This window comes from Engraulis encrasicolus, chromosome 12 (assembly GCF_034702125.1).
Source record: "Engraulis encrasicolus isolate BLACKSEA-1 chromosome 12, IST_EnEncr_1.0, whole genome shotgun sequence".
NCBI classification, from domain to species: Eukaryota; Metazoa; Chordata; class Actinopteri; order Clupeiformes; family Engraulidae; genus Engraulis; species Engraulis encrasicolus.
Genome location: NC_085868.1, coordinates 9,988,795 through 10,008,259, shown reverse-complemented (window position 1 = coordinate 10,008,259; position 19,465 = coordinate 9,988,795).

Below are 19,465 nucleotides of genomic sequence, written 5' to 3'. Positions count from 1 at the left end.
ATTGACATGTGCTCCTGTCTGACTTCCGGTTGTTAGCAGGAGCGCTAACATCCACAGCAGAAGTCCAATGTACAGGTTTCAGAAAGCAGTCGTAGACGAATACCTCACGTCAGCCTCAAGGCATATTTATTTTAAGTATGGATAAAACACACTGCTCAGGAGCGGTTGGTCCATGACTCAAGAGCACTCAAGAGAATGATCGATTCCAGAACATACATTTATATAGGGGGTGTGACGTCACCAATCATACACATCTCATATCAAATAGGTAACACCCCCTTGTGGCGTGGAACAGATCAGTACTGGTACAGAATACACACAGTCAATCATACACACATGTCAACACTCCCACTTATGAGTGACTCGTATCCTGTACAGCTTTTAACAATCAGAATATACACAGAATTAAATCAAAAACATTTCACATAGTACACACAGTACTTAACATATTTACAACTTGTCAGACACTACTACCAAACATGACTCCTGAAAACTTCTGCAATTTCACCTTTGAGACAGGCTTGGTCATAGCATCTGCTACCATTTCATCTGTTGGACAGTACACAAGTGTCATCTTCCCATCTCTAACAGTAGACCTTATGAAGTGATACTTGATGTCGATGTGTTTGCACCTCTGCCTGCACACAGGATTCTTCACAAGTGCAATGGTGCCCTGGTTATCCTCATGAACAACAGTTTGAACATATTCATAGGAATCCATACCCTTAAGTAATTGCTCTAGATAAATACATTCCTGTATTGTGAGAGCTAAAGCCATGTACTCGGCTTCACAAGTGGATAATGCTACTGTGGGCTGCTTTTTACTCTTCCACGATACCAGTGAGCTCTCTTTGTTCATGCTCACACAGTAGCCAGACGTGCTCCGTCTGTCGCTGGTGTCTGCATCACTGAATGCCCGAAGGCCTAAACCATCGCTGCTTTTCTTAAAAGCCAGCTTCTTGTCAGTTGTACCTTTAAGATAACGCAGTGCATGTTTAACTGTCACCCAGTTTTCCTCTGTGGGGTTTGCAAAGTGTTGTGAAAGCTTACCAACCACATAACTAAGATCAGGTCTCGTACAAGTAGCTAAGTAGATGAGACTACCTACAGCTTCCCTGTATTTAGTTACATCTGTCATCTTGGGTGCATCGTCAGTGTATTCGACCTTTTGTTCACATGGTGTTTCGCGTGTTCTGCAATCCTGCATATCAAAACGCTTGAGAATCCTCTCAGTGTACCTCTGTTGTGACATGGTTACACATTCATCAGTTTGACTGAAATCTATGCCTAGAAAGTGTTTCAACTTGCCCAGGTCTTTCATTTTAAACCTGCTCGAAAGCATTGCTTTTACCTGCTCTAGGCTTTGTGTGTTGCTTGCTGCAATGATAAGATCATCCACCCAAATGACAATTATGACCTTCCCTGCCTGCTCTGACTCTTTTATGTATACACAATGGTCTGCTGGATTCTGTGTAAAGTTGTCATTTACCAAACATTGGTGCAGCATCTCATTCCAGTTGCGCCCCGACTGTTTTAAACCATAAATTGACTTTTGGAGTTTACACACTAAGTTGTTTCCTACTTTTTCATAACCGTCAGGTTGCTCCATGTAAATGTCTCGGTCAATGGGTGCGTGTAAGTATGCTGTCTTTACGTCCATTTGGTGTAGCACCAAGTTCTCCTGGGCTGCCTTTTGCATGAGTACACGCACACTTGTCATGTTTGCCGTGGGGGAGAATGTCTCACCATAGTCGATCCCCTCTCTCTGGCTATACCCCTTCGCCACAAATCTGGCCTTGTACTGTTCACGTCCGTCACCACCCTCTTTAATAGAGTACACCCACCTACCTCCCACTGTCTTTCTGCCCTCTGGCAATTTGGTCAGGGTAAAGGTTTGGTTCTCCTCTAGTGACTGCATTTCCTCGTCCATTGCCCTCTTCCATTTACCTGCTTGTGGTGATGCCATAGCCTGCTTAAAGGTCAGTGGCACACCACACACTGCTCGGTAACAATAGTCGACACTGGTGAGTGTACTATCATCATCACCATCACTGTCTTCCTGAGTAGAGTAAGCACTGAGGTAACTCGGGGGCTTACGCTCTCTAGTGGGGTACCTCCCACTGCTTGGGGCCTGTGGTGTCACCATGTGGTGCTCCTCACCATCATCCTCTGGGGATTTTGGACTGTCAGTCTGGGTGTCTGTGCTCTGAGCACTGGGCTGTGGTGCGCCTGTCTTGTCAGTAGTAACAACAAGTCTTAAGTCTTGCGTCTGAGTCTCACTGTCACATGTGGTTTTGGTAATAAACTTAACCAGTCTGTGCTTCTGCACTTTTCCCTTGGTGGGGTAGTAAACTAGATAGGCGGGGCTGCCCTTGTCGTGCCCTACAAAGAGCCCCTTCTCACACCTGGGATCTAGTTTACCCTTGTCTTGTTTGTATGCATAACACTCGGATCCGAATTTGTGCATCTGGGCTAGATCACACTTCTTCCCTGTCAGTGCTGTGTACGGTGTTGTGCCAATGTGCTTGTTAAAGCATCTGTTTCTGGTGTATGCAGCTTCCTGAACGGCATAATGCCATAAACTCTTAGGTAAGTTGCTGTCAATCAGTTTACACCTTGCCATTTCAAAGAGAGTACGCCCTTCCCTCTCAGCTATGCCGTTCTGGTGTGGGGAGTAAGGACAGGACGTCTCGTGTCTGATTTTGTTCTTTCGCAGGAGTGTCTTAAACTCTCTGCTTGTGTACTCGGTCCCGTTGTCTGACCGGATGCATTTCACATCGCCATAAGGCGCTACATCTGCCAGGAATTTTTCAGTAGCCTGTACGGCATCACTCTTCGCTTTCAGAAAGTATGTGAAAACTACTCCTGTGCACACATCTGTGAATGACTGCATGTATTTGTAACCATCTATGGAACCATTGGTCACTGGACCAGCTAGATCAGTATTCACCAGCTCAAGTGGTGTTTTCACCTTTTCAGTTGCATTTCTGTTTCTCGACTGAGTAAACTTTCCCTCTATGCATACATGACATTCTTTGTCAGGCTTACGCTTTGCACCTTTAATGTGCATGCCTACTGTAACATCTTGCAGTTTCAGTATGTCATCATAATTACAATGCCCCATTATCTCATGCCAAGTTTGGATATCATGGCTAACATTGCACACATCACTTTCATCACATTCGGTCGGCAAGTAATACATTCTGTCACACACATCAATGTTAAACCTTGCACCATTAGGCGCCACAAGAACATTGTTACCTTCTTCGAAAAGTACCTTGGCACCATGTGCAGTGGCACATTTCACGGAGAAGAGTTCCTGTGGGAACGAAGGGATGTACAGGGCGCTCTTCAGAGTCACTGTGCATATTCGTCCGTCGCTGTCAGTGAGACACACCTGTGCGTCTCCTCTGCCTTCCGCCAACCCGAATGTCCGCCTCCCGTCGGCCAGCTCCATGCTGTGGCTGTCCGGCTTGAACGAGCTGTCGAAGGACTTGAACCGGCTCCTGTCGTTCAGCATGTGGGATGTCGCGCCTGTGTCGACGATCAGCCCTCTCTCGATCTGCCGCTGCTGCGCTGGCTTGCAGGTGTCCACCCGGAATGTGAAGTCGTCTTTCGCGGGTCCCCGCGCCTCGATCCGACCACCACTCGCTGCCCGACCGCCACTGCTACCACCGCCGCCGCTGCCACGACTGCTGCCGCCGCCTCTGCTACTGTCACCACTGCCGCCGCCGCCATCACCGCCGCTTCTGCTGTTGCTGCCACCACCGCTGCCGTTGCCTCTGCTGTTGCCACCACCGCTGCCGCTGCTACCGTTGCCTCTGCTACTGCTGCTACCACCGCCGCTGCCGTTGCCTCTGCTGTCGCCACCGCCGTGGTCTTCAGCGCGAGCACACCTGGACCTCTGTGTGCGCTCGCTCTTCCTGCAGGCTTTGTCGCTGTGGCTCGTGCTTTTACAGGAACCGCACCAAACTTTTCTTGCGCAGTCATCTTTCCGATGTCCCTTCTCTCCGCACCGCCAACACGCCATGTCTGTCGAAGATCCGCCGACGTTCTTTTTCCTCAGGGCTGCGCGAGCCTTCAGAACCCTTTCTCCCGCCAACTCGGCTACTGGCTCAGCATCCTCCGAAGCCTCGAAGTTTCGTAGCTTAGCCTTGAACTCTGCTAGCTTCATCTCCGCTACGCCGTGGGTTACCATCAGCGAAAAAGGTTTGTACATTTCTGGTAGTCCCCGCATAATCATTGCCATCATCAGCCCCTCACTCGGTGCCTCGCCTGCACCTCTGAGCGCTGTGAAGATCTGCTCTGCCCGGATAATGTACTCTGTCACAGTCTCTGTGTCCGCTTGCTTCAGCGAGGTTAACGTTATGTATAACGAAACAATTCTTGGCCTACCTTTGCCAATGTAGTGCTCTCTCAGCACTTTCAGACTCTCACGTCCATTATTTTTGCAGTCTCTGAATATCAGTCCCAGACTCACGTTGTCGAGTAACGGCGCCAACGAGCAGTACGCATCAGCGTTCAGCTCGTCATCCTTGGCTCGTTCCTCAGCCGTCAGCGGTCCACCAGGCTCGTGAAGAATAGTGTCTTTTAAACCGACACGATGCATACAGCACAGCATCCGTTCCTCCCAGAGCTCGTATTCTTCAGCCCTACCGTCAAACACCGGCCACTTTGTCTTTTGATGCGCCATTCTCCTCACAGCTTTCCATTAGCGTTCCCGGTTTTAGCGCGCTAACTAGCTAACACACTTTTAGCTGACTAGCTAACGTTCGCCACTTTCCGTTATTGCACATTGTCTTCGATACTGGGCCCATAACCTGTTAGCAGGAGCGCTACAATCCACAGCTGAAGTCCAATGTGCAGGTTTCAGAAAGAGTCGAAGACGAATAACTCACGTCAGCCTCAAGGCATATTTATTTTAAGTATGATAAACACACTGCTCAGGAGCGGTTGGTCCATGACTCTAGCAGCACTCAGGAGAATGATCGATTCCAGAACATACATTTATATAGGGGGTGTGACGTCACCAATCATACACATCTCATATTAAATAGGTAACACCCCCTTGTGGCGTGGAACAGATCAGTACTGGTACAGAATACACACAGTCAATCATACACATATGTCAACACGTTGCGAGAAAAATGAATAATGCTTGGTTTTGGTCCGTTTTTCCGTTTGTGTTGACTTTGAATTTCTTTTTTTAAAGTGTAATTAAAAAATGAAAATGAAAGAAAAATGCTGCGTTTTTCAATTGTTGGTTTTGGGCTTTAAAACGAAAATCAAATAAACCAGTCGTTTTTTGTTTTTTAATTCCCATTCAAAAACAGAAAATCCAATTACCAAAATATACACGGACCGCGAAGCTTCTTGAGCGACCAGAGCGAATTTTGACAATTAAACTCAATCTAATCGTAGGTGAATTTGCTCTGACACTGTTCGGCGAAAACCAATCGGAACGTTTATATCTCCGAATGTCCCAGGCTGTCAAGCCAGAGCGGTTATGTGATTAGCTGAATCAAACATGCCAATGCTGCGTCTGGAACGAATACAGCGAATTCAAGGCGAAACTTCTTCTGCTACCCACGCTACCAGCCAGGCTATAGATGCATTAACATAACATAGTAGATGCACTAAAATGTTGCAAAAAATAAAGTGTTATCATTTTCTATCAGGTTGGCACTGTACATATGTGCATCCCAAAGTTATGGCCCGGCTGAATCTGCCAGTTTAATGGCCTGGTATCCTTCACACTGCCCCTTGCCTTTGACTTCGCTCAGTTGTTGATGCTTTTAGTTTGATTTGTGTCTCTGTCAAACGGTCCCTCGTAAGAGATCAATCTCGCAGCAAATCCTTTATTTAGTCATTCACTGGGATTATGAAAAATGTATTAATTACCATAAAAGCTCCCCCCGAGAGTGTTGTGTCACTTAAAAAGATCAAAACGGATATTTATGACCACTGCCCAGGCTGATGCGATGCGCTCAAACAGATGGAGATGGTGGGTGCTCGACCTCGTAAGGTTGTCATTGTTTGGCAAATGCAGTCACACACACATACCTGTACAAGCTTATACACACACTTGCTCATGCATGCATGCACAGGTTCATGCTCACGTGCAAGTGCACACACACACACACACACACACACACACACACACACACACACACACACACACACACACACACACACACACACACACACACACACACACACACACACCATAGGGCAAGATTTATGAGCTTTAGCTGCTGATTTAGCATGACTCGCTCACGCCATGTCCCCAAGACCTTCTTCAAGTTTGCCAGGAAGATGGAAATGTTCCTCTGAAATTCTGTCATGTTTTGGCACCCGTTTGCCATCCCTAACACCTACTGGAGTGTGGTACAGGGATTTACGTGTAAATCTTGTGACACACAACTCTTCCACACACGACTCCTCCCTCTGACCAATCGGTGCCCGGGAGGGTGACACTTCACAACTAGACTACCTAGAACCACATCTGAGGTGATTCTAAAATCAACCCTGTTAGAACTGAAGATGGGTGGGGTAAAGAAAAAGAAAAACCGAATCCACGCCTCGGTAGAACAAAGTTATGTTCTAACCGGGCTAGTGGGCAAGGGGCTTAAGTGTAGTGCGTACAGGTAGAACACTCATGTTGTACTAGAAACTTGAAGATGTCTGCGACTGGATTTTTGCAAATGTAGTGAAATCATTTTGGATGTTGGTATTTGTTTATTATTAATTGTTGTTGGGATTATGTGTTGTCAGCGTAAGGTTGTCAAATAAATACATTTGATTAGAAAACTATTTTTGAAATTCTCGCTTTCAATCTGCTAGTCTTGCACATGTACGTGATGGTTCAACCAAGCAGGCATCACTGATAGAATACCAGTGTCTCTGAGCTTCAACGTGAACAAAGCTGTTGTGTAAAAGAAAATAAGAACTTTGATTATTAACTGATCGTCTATTTACATAAACTCTTTTGCATTTCATACCAGAGCCAGGCTTAAACAACAACCAATATTGATGACATTAAGTCAATTAAAACAGATAAAAGGAAGAGAAGAGAGAGAGAGAGAGAGAGAGAGAGAGAGAGAGAGAGAGAGAGAGAGAGAGAGAGAGAGAGAGAGAGAGAGAGAGAGAGAGAGAGAGATGAAGCTCTTGAAAAATACCTCCCACATTTGGCTATGATTGACAACTCTGACATATGGAATAGTTCATGTATTCCCGGGTGACTAGAAGAAAAAGAGAAAAACGAAGAGCAGGGAAAAGACTATCCCTCCCCCGCTCTCTCATTCTCTCTCTCTCTCTCTCTCTCTCTCTCTCTCTCTCTCTCTCTCTCCCTCGTACTGTGTGTTTGTGTGTGTGTGTGCCTGTGTGCGCACGTGTGTGTGTGTGTGTGTGTGTGTGTGTGTGTGTGTGTGTGTGTGTGTGTGTGTGTGTGTGTGTGTGTGTGTGTGTGTGTGTGTGTGTGTGTGAGAGAGAGAGAGAGAGCGAGTTGTGTGTGAGTGAATATGAGACATAGAAACTGCCAGTGTGTGTGTGTGTGTGTGTGTGTGTGTGTACAGTATGTCTATGTGTGTGAGTAAGAGTGTGCGTGTGTGAAAATATGAGCGACAGATATGGGTAGGTAAACTTGTCTGGCAGGCTGACATGGGGAAGCTGATCTCTCGCTTATCAGCTCCACCACAAATCAATGATGGATTCACTCTCTTACACACACACACACACACACACACACACACACACACACACACACACACACACACACACACACACACACACACACACACACACACACGCACGCTCGCACACGTGCACAAACACACAAGCGCGCACATGCACACACACACACACACACACACACACACACATACACACACACGCACACATGCACACTTGAGGCTGAGACTGGCACAGATGTTGTGCATGTGTCATGAGAGAAGATGCTGCAGAGATAGATTTCTGAGATTTTAAAAAATGACACACAAGTATGCTAAAAGTGCAAGCACCATCTTTTCCAGTGCGTATGTACAGTAAAAAGAGAATGTGAAGGTACATATTTAAAGTGAATGTTTTTGTGTTTGGGTTTTAATGTGTACTGCAAGTGTGAATTCAAGCTGTATGTCGACGTTGTTTGCAAATTTACAAGAACATTTGTGTGTGTTTATCCTCTGCTACGACAGAAAATCTGAGAATCGAGAGAGATATGGAACAAAGGAAAGCAGAGACGCAACGTGTGTGTGTGTGTGTGTGTGTGTGTGTGTGTGTGTGTGTGTGTGTGTGTGTGTGTGTGTGTGTGTGTGTGTGTGTGTGTGTGTGTGTGTGTGTGTGTGTGTGTGTGTGTGTGTGTGTGTGCGTGTGTGCGTGCATGTGTGTGTGTGTGTCATAGGGAGTGGGTCTGTGATGTTTGTGTGTCAATGCGTGTCTATTCAGCATAAAAAAGTGTAAATGAAATTTGCATGTTGATGTTCACAAATTTACATGAACATTTGTGTACTGTATATGTCCTCATCTTGAGTCTGTCTGTTGTCTGTGCATGCTCCCTTTCTTTTTGGTGCTCTACCACATCACGATGGTGTAGCTTGTCGAATACCTGCTGTTTGCTACGGGGAAGCACGCCAGATGCAGACAAAACAAAAGCAGCAGTTGAGCAGGAGGGACAAGACTTTTTGGAAGAACAATGAATACAATGGAAACATGAAACACAGTGAGCTGTGGCTCAGAGGGCTATTCCATCATACCATTGAATCTGGGGACCCAGGTTTGAGTCCGATTTGAGGTAAATTAAGAAATAAATCAATAAATTAATAATAAAAAAAAAATCCTGGGCCGTCCACATCAGTGGTATAGTCTATGTAGAACGCGGGTATAGAGAGTATACCCACTTCTAAATTTCAGGGATTTCAGTATACCCACTTAATATTGTTTTGAATAGCAAAAATATATATAGTATACCCACTTCAAAAAATGCTCAAATATACAGTATACCCACCATAAAAAAGGAGACTACACCACTGGTCCACATCTCTCTCCCACTTAATTTCTTGTCATTCTCTCACACAGTCTTATCAAAAGTCTTGAAAGCAAACATAATTAACACTTAATAATAATGTCTGCTTATACAGCATTAATAAGACTTACATAAATAATGAACAAATGAAACAAAACTTTAAGAAATGTTTGTAAATGACTGGGAAATGTATTTTATATTTATCAAACATTTACAAATTGCTTGTAAATTAATAAAAATATGCTGTTAAAAGGCTTGTAAAATCTTGAACATACTCTTTGTAGTTATTTTATAAGGCATTAATGAACTTTTATTAATGATTTAAAACAATTTAATGTTTTGTTCATCATCCATTACCTTGCTAAGTCTAATTCCATAACACAAAACACTTGGAAGTTATCTTCATTTCAAAATTAATCTGCGGTCGAGCCAGGGTAAGACCAGGTTGTCCTTGAAGTCTAAATATGCACCCGCAGCCAAACATTAGTTAGAGTTTGAAGTAATTCATTATTAGTAGTTGACATCTGTTTTGAGTCAAAATGATAGATGGATCAAGACCAATCATCCATGTTTGTTGATGCATTGCTGGAAAGCTTAGATCATAATGATACTATGCAAATCAGAGTAACTAATGATGTCAAATGTGCTCAAGTGTTACAGTACATAGTTAGCCAGACAAAATAATTCTCAAATAATAATGTAGCCTACTGAAAGTTTAAGTAGTTGTCTTGAATTACAATTCTTTTTTGTGATTCAAATGTTTATTTAAATACACTCAATAGCATATTTAAGTGCTACATCCTACAGAAAACAAACACAGAAAGGACCGCATTGCATGGACACATTTTGAATAACAACTCTTGAAAAATACTCATCTTGAACTGAAAATAAGATGCCAAGATGTGTCCTCCAAGAGCACAGTTTGTGCCATTTAACAAGCCAGTTTCATCGAATGCACAGATGGACGCAGTTTCAGAGCCAGCAGATGTGATGTCCATTCAGCCCACCTCAATCTGTTTAGCTGACACGAGAGCTACACAGGCAGTGGCAATGAGTGGTCTTGCGAGTACAGTCAGTTTGTCACCAATGCTAATCTTCACCTCCATCCACCCAAACATTTTCTCAGTTTTTCACGGTTATTTGACCATCTCTGGATGTCAGAGATTTTTTTTTGCGTAGAGGGTTTTTATGAATTTGAAACACTCTACATTTACTTCCAGAGTCAAGAAGGAGAAAAACATTCTTTGACTAAGGATAAGAGCATGGCATAATCTCCAATTCTACATTAAGGGCTACTCTTTGAAAGTTACGCAAACAATAGGCCTATAGATCTTCGATGTATTGTAAATGTCTTCGTTTCATGTAGAATTTGTTTTGTTGTCAATGTCCTGGAGAATCCTAATGCAAGTAACAACACTCATAATTTGCACTCTGCTTTTGCATTCTTTGCTAAATATATACTGTAGTGCAATGGAATCTTTGGAAAACTTGGGAAAGTCCCAAGTCTGACACCCTAACTTCTTCCCCATGACTGCCCTAAAGCAGCTTGTCAGAAGGCACAGAAGACAAAGAGAGTCTTACTATCAGGGCTCTAAATGTGATGTAATGAAGACGTGACGTTTGACCTGCTCTCAAACTCTTGCGGGATCAAATGGATTGCAGACGGACCATGCAATTCCTGAAGTTGCTGATCTCTGTTGATGCTCGGTTCAAGGGTCGGCATACCACCTCCGCGATGACACACCTTTGAACTGGTTGGCCAAAAGTTAACTGACGTCAGTGTAGACGTGTTGTCCCACACCCCTAAAAAATTGCAATGCGCCCCACTTCAACTCCTCCTCCCCACCTGTCCCCACACACCTCACATGTGATGTGCTATGAAGATGAAACTGCAATTTTGTGTTTGACTTGAAATACGCCGTGCTAACACCACCCATACTGTGAAGGGAAGTTCTCGCTCACGTGCTATAGACATCAACTAAGTCTGAAAGTCTGATTCGAACGCACATGGTATCATCCCACAGGTAAAACACTTGCACTCCATCCCATCTGTGCCACAGACAAGGCCGTAGCCAGAGTTTTGAATTGAGGGGGTCCATGATGTATGAGCACGCAGCACGCCAAAATCAAATGTGATGTTTTCATGAATATTTACTGGAATAAACTAACATGAACTAACAAGTAGAAAAAGTATGGAAGCATGGAAACTGTACATTTCCAAAACAGTTTGAGTAGGCATACTCATGAATTGATGCTGATGATAAATGGAAAAGACACTTGTGATTTGACAGTGTAGATTCTGGAAATACTAATAAAACGGTAACACTACTACCTGTAATTAGGCCTAATATTAATATTGATTAATTGATATGAATATTGGTAAGTATGAGGGTGAATAGTAGCATATGCAAGTGTTTGGTACAAGAAAAGGCAATTTGGCAGTGGTAGACTAAGTAACTAATATAATTGAAACGTCTATGCAAAAGCGGAGATTTAAAAAATAAATTATTTTCCCTGAAAAGTTAGGGAGGTCCGGACTAGAGCATGACACGTGAGTGGATTTTCACTCCCGTCCCATCCCGGTCCCAGAAAAAAAAACCCATCCCGTCCCGTCCCGGAGTGGAGTAAAAGAAACAAATCCCATCCCTTCCCGTCCTGAAAAGAATGTCTCCTGCCCACTCCCACTCAAAATCAATCCCACTCCCGTTTCATAGGCTTTTTAAATGAAAAAATAAGCAAGCATTCCCGCTCTCATTCATTTTTATTCCCGCTCCTGCCCGCTCCCATTCATCTTTATTCCCGCTCCTGCCTGCTCCGTTCATCTTAAAAATTTTGACTCCCATCCCGCGGGAATTCCGCAGGACCCGCGGGACCCACGGGAATTCCCGCAAAATGTCATCCTCAATGCTGGCTACGGCCATGGCCACAGAGATAGAGAGAGCAAGCTGTAGCATGGCTGTTGTGCCTTGTACAATTTTGAACGAACATAGTAGAGATGGTGCACCTGGGATGTATTACCGTAAGAGACCTGCACTGGACTACATCTTGTTAATGTAATGTAGTAGATCCAGAGCCCAAAGAATCTCAAGAATGTGATTTGAATAGCAAGGTGTAAAGAGGGTTTTTTTTTTTACATATTCTTTGGGGGAGCAATTACAGTTGTGTGTGTGTGTGTGTGTGTGTGTGTGTGTGTGTGTGTGTGTGTGTGTGTGTGTGTGTGTGTGTGTGTGTGTGTGTGTGTGTGTGTGTGCGTGCGTGCGTGCGTAAGGGTAATTTCAAAAGCAAACATTTGAAAAGGCACAGACCGAGCCCATTTTCAAGAACCATTTCTTCCTTCTAAACAGGTAATGATCTGTGCAACGATCATTTTCTCCTTTTCTGTTGTGTCCCTCCAACCCCCTATCCACCCTATTCACATATGAGTCTAGTTTTACCTCTTGCTTTCTCCCTAATTAAGTAGCTTTTAAGCAGCCTCCCTGCAGACCACTTGCTGACAGAACAAAGTAGACATTGTTTTTTCTCTCTCTCTCTCTCTCTCTCTCTCTCTCTCTCTCTCTCTCTCTCTCTCTCTCTCTCTCTCTCTCTCTCTCTCCTTTCTTCTTCTCTCTCACTCTCTCTCTTCCCATCCACTCCTCTTTGAGTCCATGTCTGTGTCTGTGAGAGCGAGTCCTCCTATAACGTTACTGAGTACTGAGCAGGGTTGCCAGATGAGGCTGATGATTTCCAGCCCAAAAAATGCTCAAAACCCGCCTAGAAGCACAACATCCCGCCCAATTCTATTGATTTCTATGGCAAAAATTGGGCAGGTTTTTCTGCTAAATGGCATTTTTACCCGCACACGGCCATCCTAAGCAGCCCAATTGGGTGGGAAATAGCAAAATCTGGCAACACTGGCACTTAGAGGGGTTCTGGTCCCTCGAGGTTTTTTGACGATATAAGTTGTTTGGGAGCACTCCCTGTCTTAACTACTCAACCTGTTTTTTTCCTTTCAGTCTTTTCTTTGTTTTTTTGTTTCTTTTCTTCTTTTTTTTTGCTTCCGCTTCTTCTGCAAAAGGCTTGGTTAATGACAGAATGATTGCTGTGTTTGTCTGGTTGTTTTTCAAAATGTTGTGTAGCTCTAAATGCCATTGGATGAGGTGAGCCACATCATCCAACTGTTAACTGTCAGGACAATGATAAGAACAGGAAAGTACGCTAGTTGGAGACTCTTTCACTATGTTTACACAGAGTCGAGTATTTTGATGAATTAGCATTTTGATATTTTCTTTCTTCCCCTTCATTTTTCAAAATAACATTGTTTACAGTATATAGGTACATCGGTCACACATGGGTGAATATAGGGCTGGGCGGTTTTGGAAAAAATTAGCATCACGGTTTTCTTGATGAAAATTGATATCACGGTTTTCTGCACGGTTTTTTGATATGCGACGATTTCCCCCCAAATCTTAATCTTTCTGAGGAAAAGATCTCAAATTAAATGTTAAAATGAGATAAAATCATGAATTTAAATTAATCTCCATTTATATTTTATCATTTTTCATTTCAATAATATTTTCTATAATTTATAGTTTATATTTCCCTTTCTAACAAAGTCTCAAATTAGAGAAAATGCAGCATTTCATAAAATAACCTAAAATCTTGACCCGGGTGCCATAGATTTTTCAAGGAAGAAGGGTTAAATGATTATAAGCAGCTGTTTTGGTTTTTTTTCCAAGACAGCCCAAAACAGCTTATTTCGTTTTACACCTGGCAACACTAATTGCTTACTTGTCGTTCTACACCTGGCAACACATCCGGCGTGTTGCGCTGCCGCTGGACTAGCGATTAAACAACAGTGGGACAGAAACGAAACAGACTGAAGACAGACGCGGAAAACAAACGGATTTACTTGACATTGTGTGCATATTGTCTTTGAATTAAAGTCGAAATCCAACGTAGGAGGTATTTTGTGTCATATTGCGATGTGTTTCGCTCCTATTTTGCCCCCAAATCATTTCAAACAAATGTAGCAATGTATCTTGTCTGCCCATTGCATTTGAAAGTTAGGCTACTTTAGCTTATAAGCAGTCTTAACAGCAGTAGGCCTACTGCGCACACAGTTGGGATGGTAATTAAATACAGTTAAGAATCAGATATCTGTTGTAGCCGGTTAACATAGCACCACATAGAATTGCCTTTTATTTAACTTTGTGAGATCAAAGGTAGGCTAAATGAATTGAAAAGTTTGTCATGATTCATCCATGCCATGTGTGTTCATCATGTTTCACTCTCACTAGCCTCTAGCGCGTAACCAATTATTTTATTAGTTCAATCAACATCTTACATTGTGGTGACATTCCCTAGTAGAACAGCAACAGTGGACTTAGCAGAGTTGAAATGAAGTGTCAGAGACTTATGAATCTTTGGAAGAGTGACACGGAGTATGAAGCTCACGCACATAACATAGTAGGCTATAAACAACAACAAAACCGTCTCATCAAAAAGAGAACCTTGTGTAGTGTAAACCGAGATCACGGTTTTTTAACCGTACACCGCCCAGCTCTAGGTGAATACGCATAAAATACTGCAGAGAGCTATCATAAATACTCCAAGCATGTGGGTGGTGTTGCGAGAAGGAGAAATCCATTCCAGTCTCATTGGCTACCTACGTTTACATGACGATTTTAATTCTGAATCAACTCACTTTAATTCTGAATAAAGCTTAATTCCGCTTTGAAAACGTCATGTAAACACTTCACAATTCGGAATTAAATGAAAGATCAAAGTAAAATCGATGGAACTATTTAATTCTGAATTATTCATTTGGAATTAAAAATGTCATGTAAACGTAGCAATTTTTGAGTTTTCAAAAATGTAAAAGGTGTGTGTAAAAAGGTACAAACGAAGGTTAAAATCAATGCATGTCTACGTCTACTGTAAATGACACCTAATTCCCAAAGTACTGCACAGCAGCAGTTTTGGGGGGTTAATACTTTATCTTAACCAAGACATACCCTCTGCCCCCACACACAGTATGCAGATAAAACCACTCATTAACCAACAACCCTAATGGCTGCCTCCATCTGAGAGCGAACTGCTGGTGTGTCAGTCAAGGTATAGCAATCAGAAGGAATTCACAGCTGGATTCTGGAACCTTCTATTTATACCATTCTCCTCCATCTTCCATCTTTCCCATCTGACATTGTTATACCTGTCAGCAGACCGTGAAGATCCAGCTACGTATGTAATCTGTCAATTAAGACATGATCACTGTATAATGATGTATGTATAGATGGCTGAGCATTACCAAACACTCTGTGTGCTGTAGTCGTATGTGATGTGGTGGTGGGGGTGCTGTGTGATCCTTCAAGAAGTGCCTTCATCCAGCCAGATGAAGCGGGAGCGGGTAGTGGATCTGTCAAGGAGAGGACCGGCGTGGACACCACACCGCATAGTACTCATCATCATCATCAGAGCCATTTCATTCATCTGTGGCTGCTTTCATGTGTGTGTGAGCATGTGTGTGTGTGAGGGAGAGAGACAGAGAGAGAGAGAGAGAGAGAGAGAGAGAGAGAGTGTGTGTGTGTGTGTGTGTGTGTGTGTGTGTGTGTGTGTGTGTGTGTGTGTGTGTGTGTGTGTGTGTGTGTGTGTGTGTGTGTGTGTGTGTGTGTGTGTGTGTGCGTGCGTGCGTGTGTGAGTGTGACTGTGTGCATGCATGTGTATGTGTGTGCATGTGAATGTGCGTGCACATGTGTGTGTGTGTGTGTGCGTGCGTGTGTGTGTGTCTTGTCCCTGCGGACACTGAGATAAAGACAATACAGAAGGCGTAGGGGCCTCCCTCTCTCCTCTCCTCTCCACGCCTCATTACTTTGTGTCTGTTTCACATATCAACGGCTTTCTAAACTAATCAGCTTTCATATTTCCAGGCGGTGCCATCACATCACCAGAGTGACTGGCTGCCAGTGGAGTATGAGGACTGGAGAGACCAAGGAGATGAAGGTCATTGCTTTCACTTGCTCTTTTCTTCTCTTTTCTTTTTTCATCTCTCTGTATGTGTGTGTGTGTGTGTGTGTGTGTGTGTGTGTGTGTGTGTGTGTGTGTGTGTGTGTGTGTGTGTGTGTGTGTGTGTGTGTGTGTGTGTGTGTGTGTGTGTGTGTGTGATAGCCACGTAATAGACAATATTGGAGAGATAGAAAGGAGAGAGAAAGATTGTATGTGAGTGTGCATGCGTGTGTGTGTGTGTGCGCGCGCGCGCATGCGTGCGTGCGTGCGTGAGTGTGTATGTGTAAAGTATCAGGACATTATTGGTGCAGCTTTTTTCCTCTGGCCCTGATGTGAATTCTGATTGATGTGTTGACTTGAAGTGGCCCCTGGGGAGGGCCAGCGGGGCCCAGAAGCCTGGAGGCAGGCAGGCAGACACAGGCAGGCACAGGCTACAATACTAACCAACGCACCAACATGGCAGTCTTTTCATCAACTGGAAGTGTGGCAGTCTTCCTTTTAACACTAATTTCATTCCACACACTGCATTCTCTACTCCCTGATTTTCAACAATCATTGAGTAGGCCTACTGTTCAAAATATACAGTGGCACTTTAATAACCTATATATCAGGCAGTCACAGGCTTCAGTACCGACCAACCAGGGCTGGACTGGGTCAAGCAATTGGGCCGGGTATTTTCAGCCATACCGCTCCACCAGGCATTGAGACAATGAAGCCTGTGGCAAAACTTTTAGTCATTTATTAAAGGGACACTGTGCAGGAAATTGTCAAAAAAGGCACGACAACTTTGCGGCTTATTGAAATTGGGCTGCCTATTGCCAAATTTGATCTTTACATGAAAGTTTACTAAGTATTAAACACATATTTTCTAGTACAGTCATTTTTGCAGCTAAAAATTGCTATTTTTGGAAATTCAAAATGCCGGACAATGGAGAAGATCCCCCTTTTCATGTATGAAAAGTGCAATTTTCCCAGTCATAATGAATACTTACAATTTGATGCTGGTGGTAAGTATTCATGAAAAAGGTAACATTAGTGAATGGGCATCATGAAGTCTGGAAATAAACAACAAAAAATCTCACACAGTGTCCCTTTAAGAGTTATTTTGACCACAACTGCCAAAATGAATATTTTAAATCTGACACAAGAGAGGTCAGTTGTAACGACATGAGGACTGATACCACTACCTTGAGGGGAAGACGAGGCCAAAGTTATCAACAGTCCACCAGGCTAATGCCCTGTATGCCTTTTGACCAATCCATCCAGCGTAACCAACACACCAACATGGCTGTCTTTTCCTCAACTGGACATGTGGCAGTCTTCCTTGTACCACTAATTTCATTCCACACACTACATTCTGTACTGCCTGATTTACAACAAGCATTGAGTAGGCCTACTGTTCAAAATCTACAGTGGCACTTTAATAGCCTATATATGCGACTCATAAGCATTGATTTAAAAAAAAAAAAAAAAGAACCAGCACCAGACTGTATTTTGATTGTTGGTGAAAGAATAAAAATTCATAGTTAGGCCACTTAGTAAGCCTGAATTTGCAACATTTTCACATTAGTTAACAGTAGTACATCATTTGGTAGCAATTTATTCATAGGCTTCAATAGGCCAACATTTTTTAAATTTGTAAATCAATCATTATTTGGCTATATTTCTGTATGTCTGACTGTCGTTATACTATCTGTTTTCTGTAGTTCAAATCATTTCATGTTTAATTGGCCTTCCCCAACGTGAAAATCATACAGTCCGGTGGTATTTTTCACAATGTTTTGACTGGACATTGCGCGTCTACAGCACATAAACAAATACATCAGAAAATGTGCATACTTACTCGTGTTTTCCCCCCATACATGCTGATAAACAGACTGAACAGAGAAGATTGAGCAGCACTGCTTGCTTATGTGTAAAAAAAACAAATGTTGCCATATGCCCTCTGGAAGTCAGGGGTCACACATGTCTTATTTATTTATTTTATTTTATTTTGTCTTCCCTTCAGTGCATCAGCGTTTCAGGAGGGCAGGCAGCTGATTTAATGAGCGAGGGAGGCAGAGGAGAAGAAGGAGGAGGTGGAGGTGGTGAAAAAGGGAGGGAGAGAAGGATTGGGGGGGGCACAGAAGAGCTGTGCACTCCACAAACACAGGTTGCCGAGGCTGTCTGGTGTCAGACACTTCAAAGGCAAGCAGTGCCAGGTGAGGAGGCAAGCTGGTGAATTAGTTATTAATGCAGAGTGGGGGAGGGAAGAAGAAGAGGAGAGGAGAGGAGGAGAGAAGAGGAGAGGGGGGAATGGAAGGAGGGAGGGAGGAGGGGTGATGAGGGGAGTCGGATGGAGTGAAAGAGGTGAAAGTCTGAGATAGTGGGGGAGGAGAAGGGCGAGGATGGGAGGAGAGGAAGGGGTGGGAGAAGAAGGATGGAGGGGTGAGGGAATGTAGTGGGGTGGGAGGGGAAGGTTGAGGCAAACAAGGGCTGTGCGGGTGGAGGGAAGGTCTGATGAGGAGATGGGTGATGGGGGATGGAGGGATAAGGATGCAGGAAAAGGCTGATGAGGGGATGGAAAGGATGGGGGTTGAGGGGAGACGTACGGAGGGAAAGGAGTGATGAGGCTGTGGAAGGTGGTGGAATGAGGGAAACATATAATATAGAGGGGAAGGTGATGAGAATCCTATGCCAACTGTGCAAACCCTCTCTCTCTCTCTCTCTCTCTCTCTCTCTCTCTCTCTCTCTCTCTCTCTCTCTCTCACACACACACACACACACACACACACACACACACACACACACACACACACACACACACACACACACACACACACACACACACACACACACACACACACACACACACACACACACACACACACAGCCTCCATGCCATGGATTCATTTAACAGTGCCTTCACACCAAATCCAAATGAAACATATATCAATTATGAACAAAAAAAAGTGTATTATTTTACAAATATCATTTTAAAATTACTCTAGTCTATGGCAACCATGTTCAAATGCATAATCCAAAGTGCCAACCAACACAACCTACACCAGTGGTTTCCAACCTATGGACCGGGGCCCACTGGTGGGCCCTGAAGGTATTCTAAGTGGGCCTTAAAATATTTCTCTAAAAATAACAATCTTATTTTGGTGTGTGTTGTCTGTTGATTAATTTGAGTTTTATTCTTAATTGGGTCAGAGGTGGGCCCCGAACATTTTTGACAATTTTGAGTGGGCCCCAAGTTGAAAAAGGTTGGGAACCCCTGACCTACACTATACAACTGACATAGAATGTTCGAGTGTCATAGAGAGTTTTCTTTAACTAAATCTGCAGGCTTGGGTTGTGCATCAGGTTCTCGTGCCCTCCATGGCTCCATGGATGAAACATCTCAGTAGCATTAGTATTGGAGGAGGCAAGCTCTGCTAGTGCCTTGGCTGCCCATCTCACAGAGCAAGAGAGAGAGGCAGC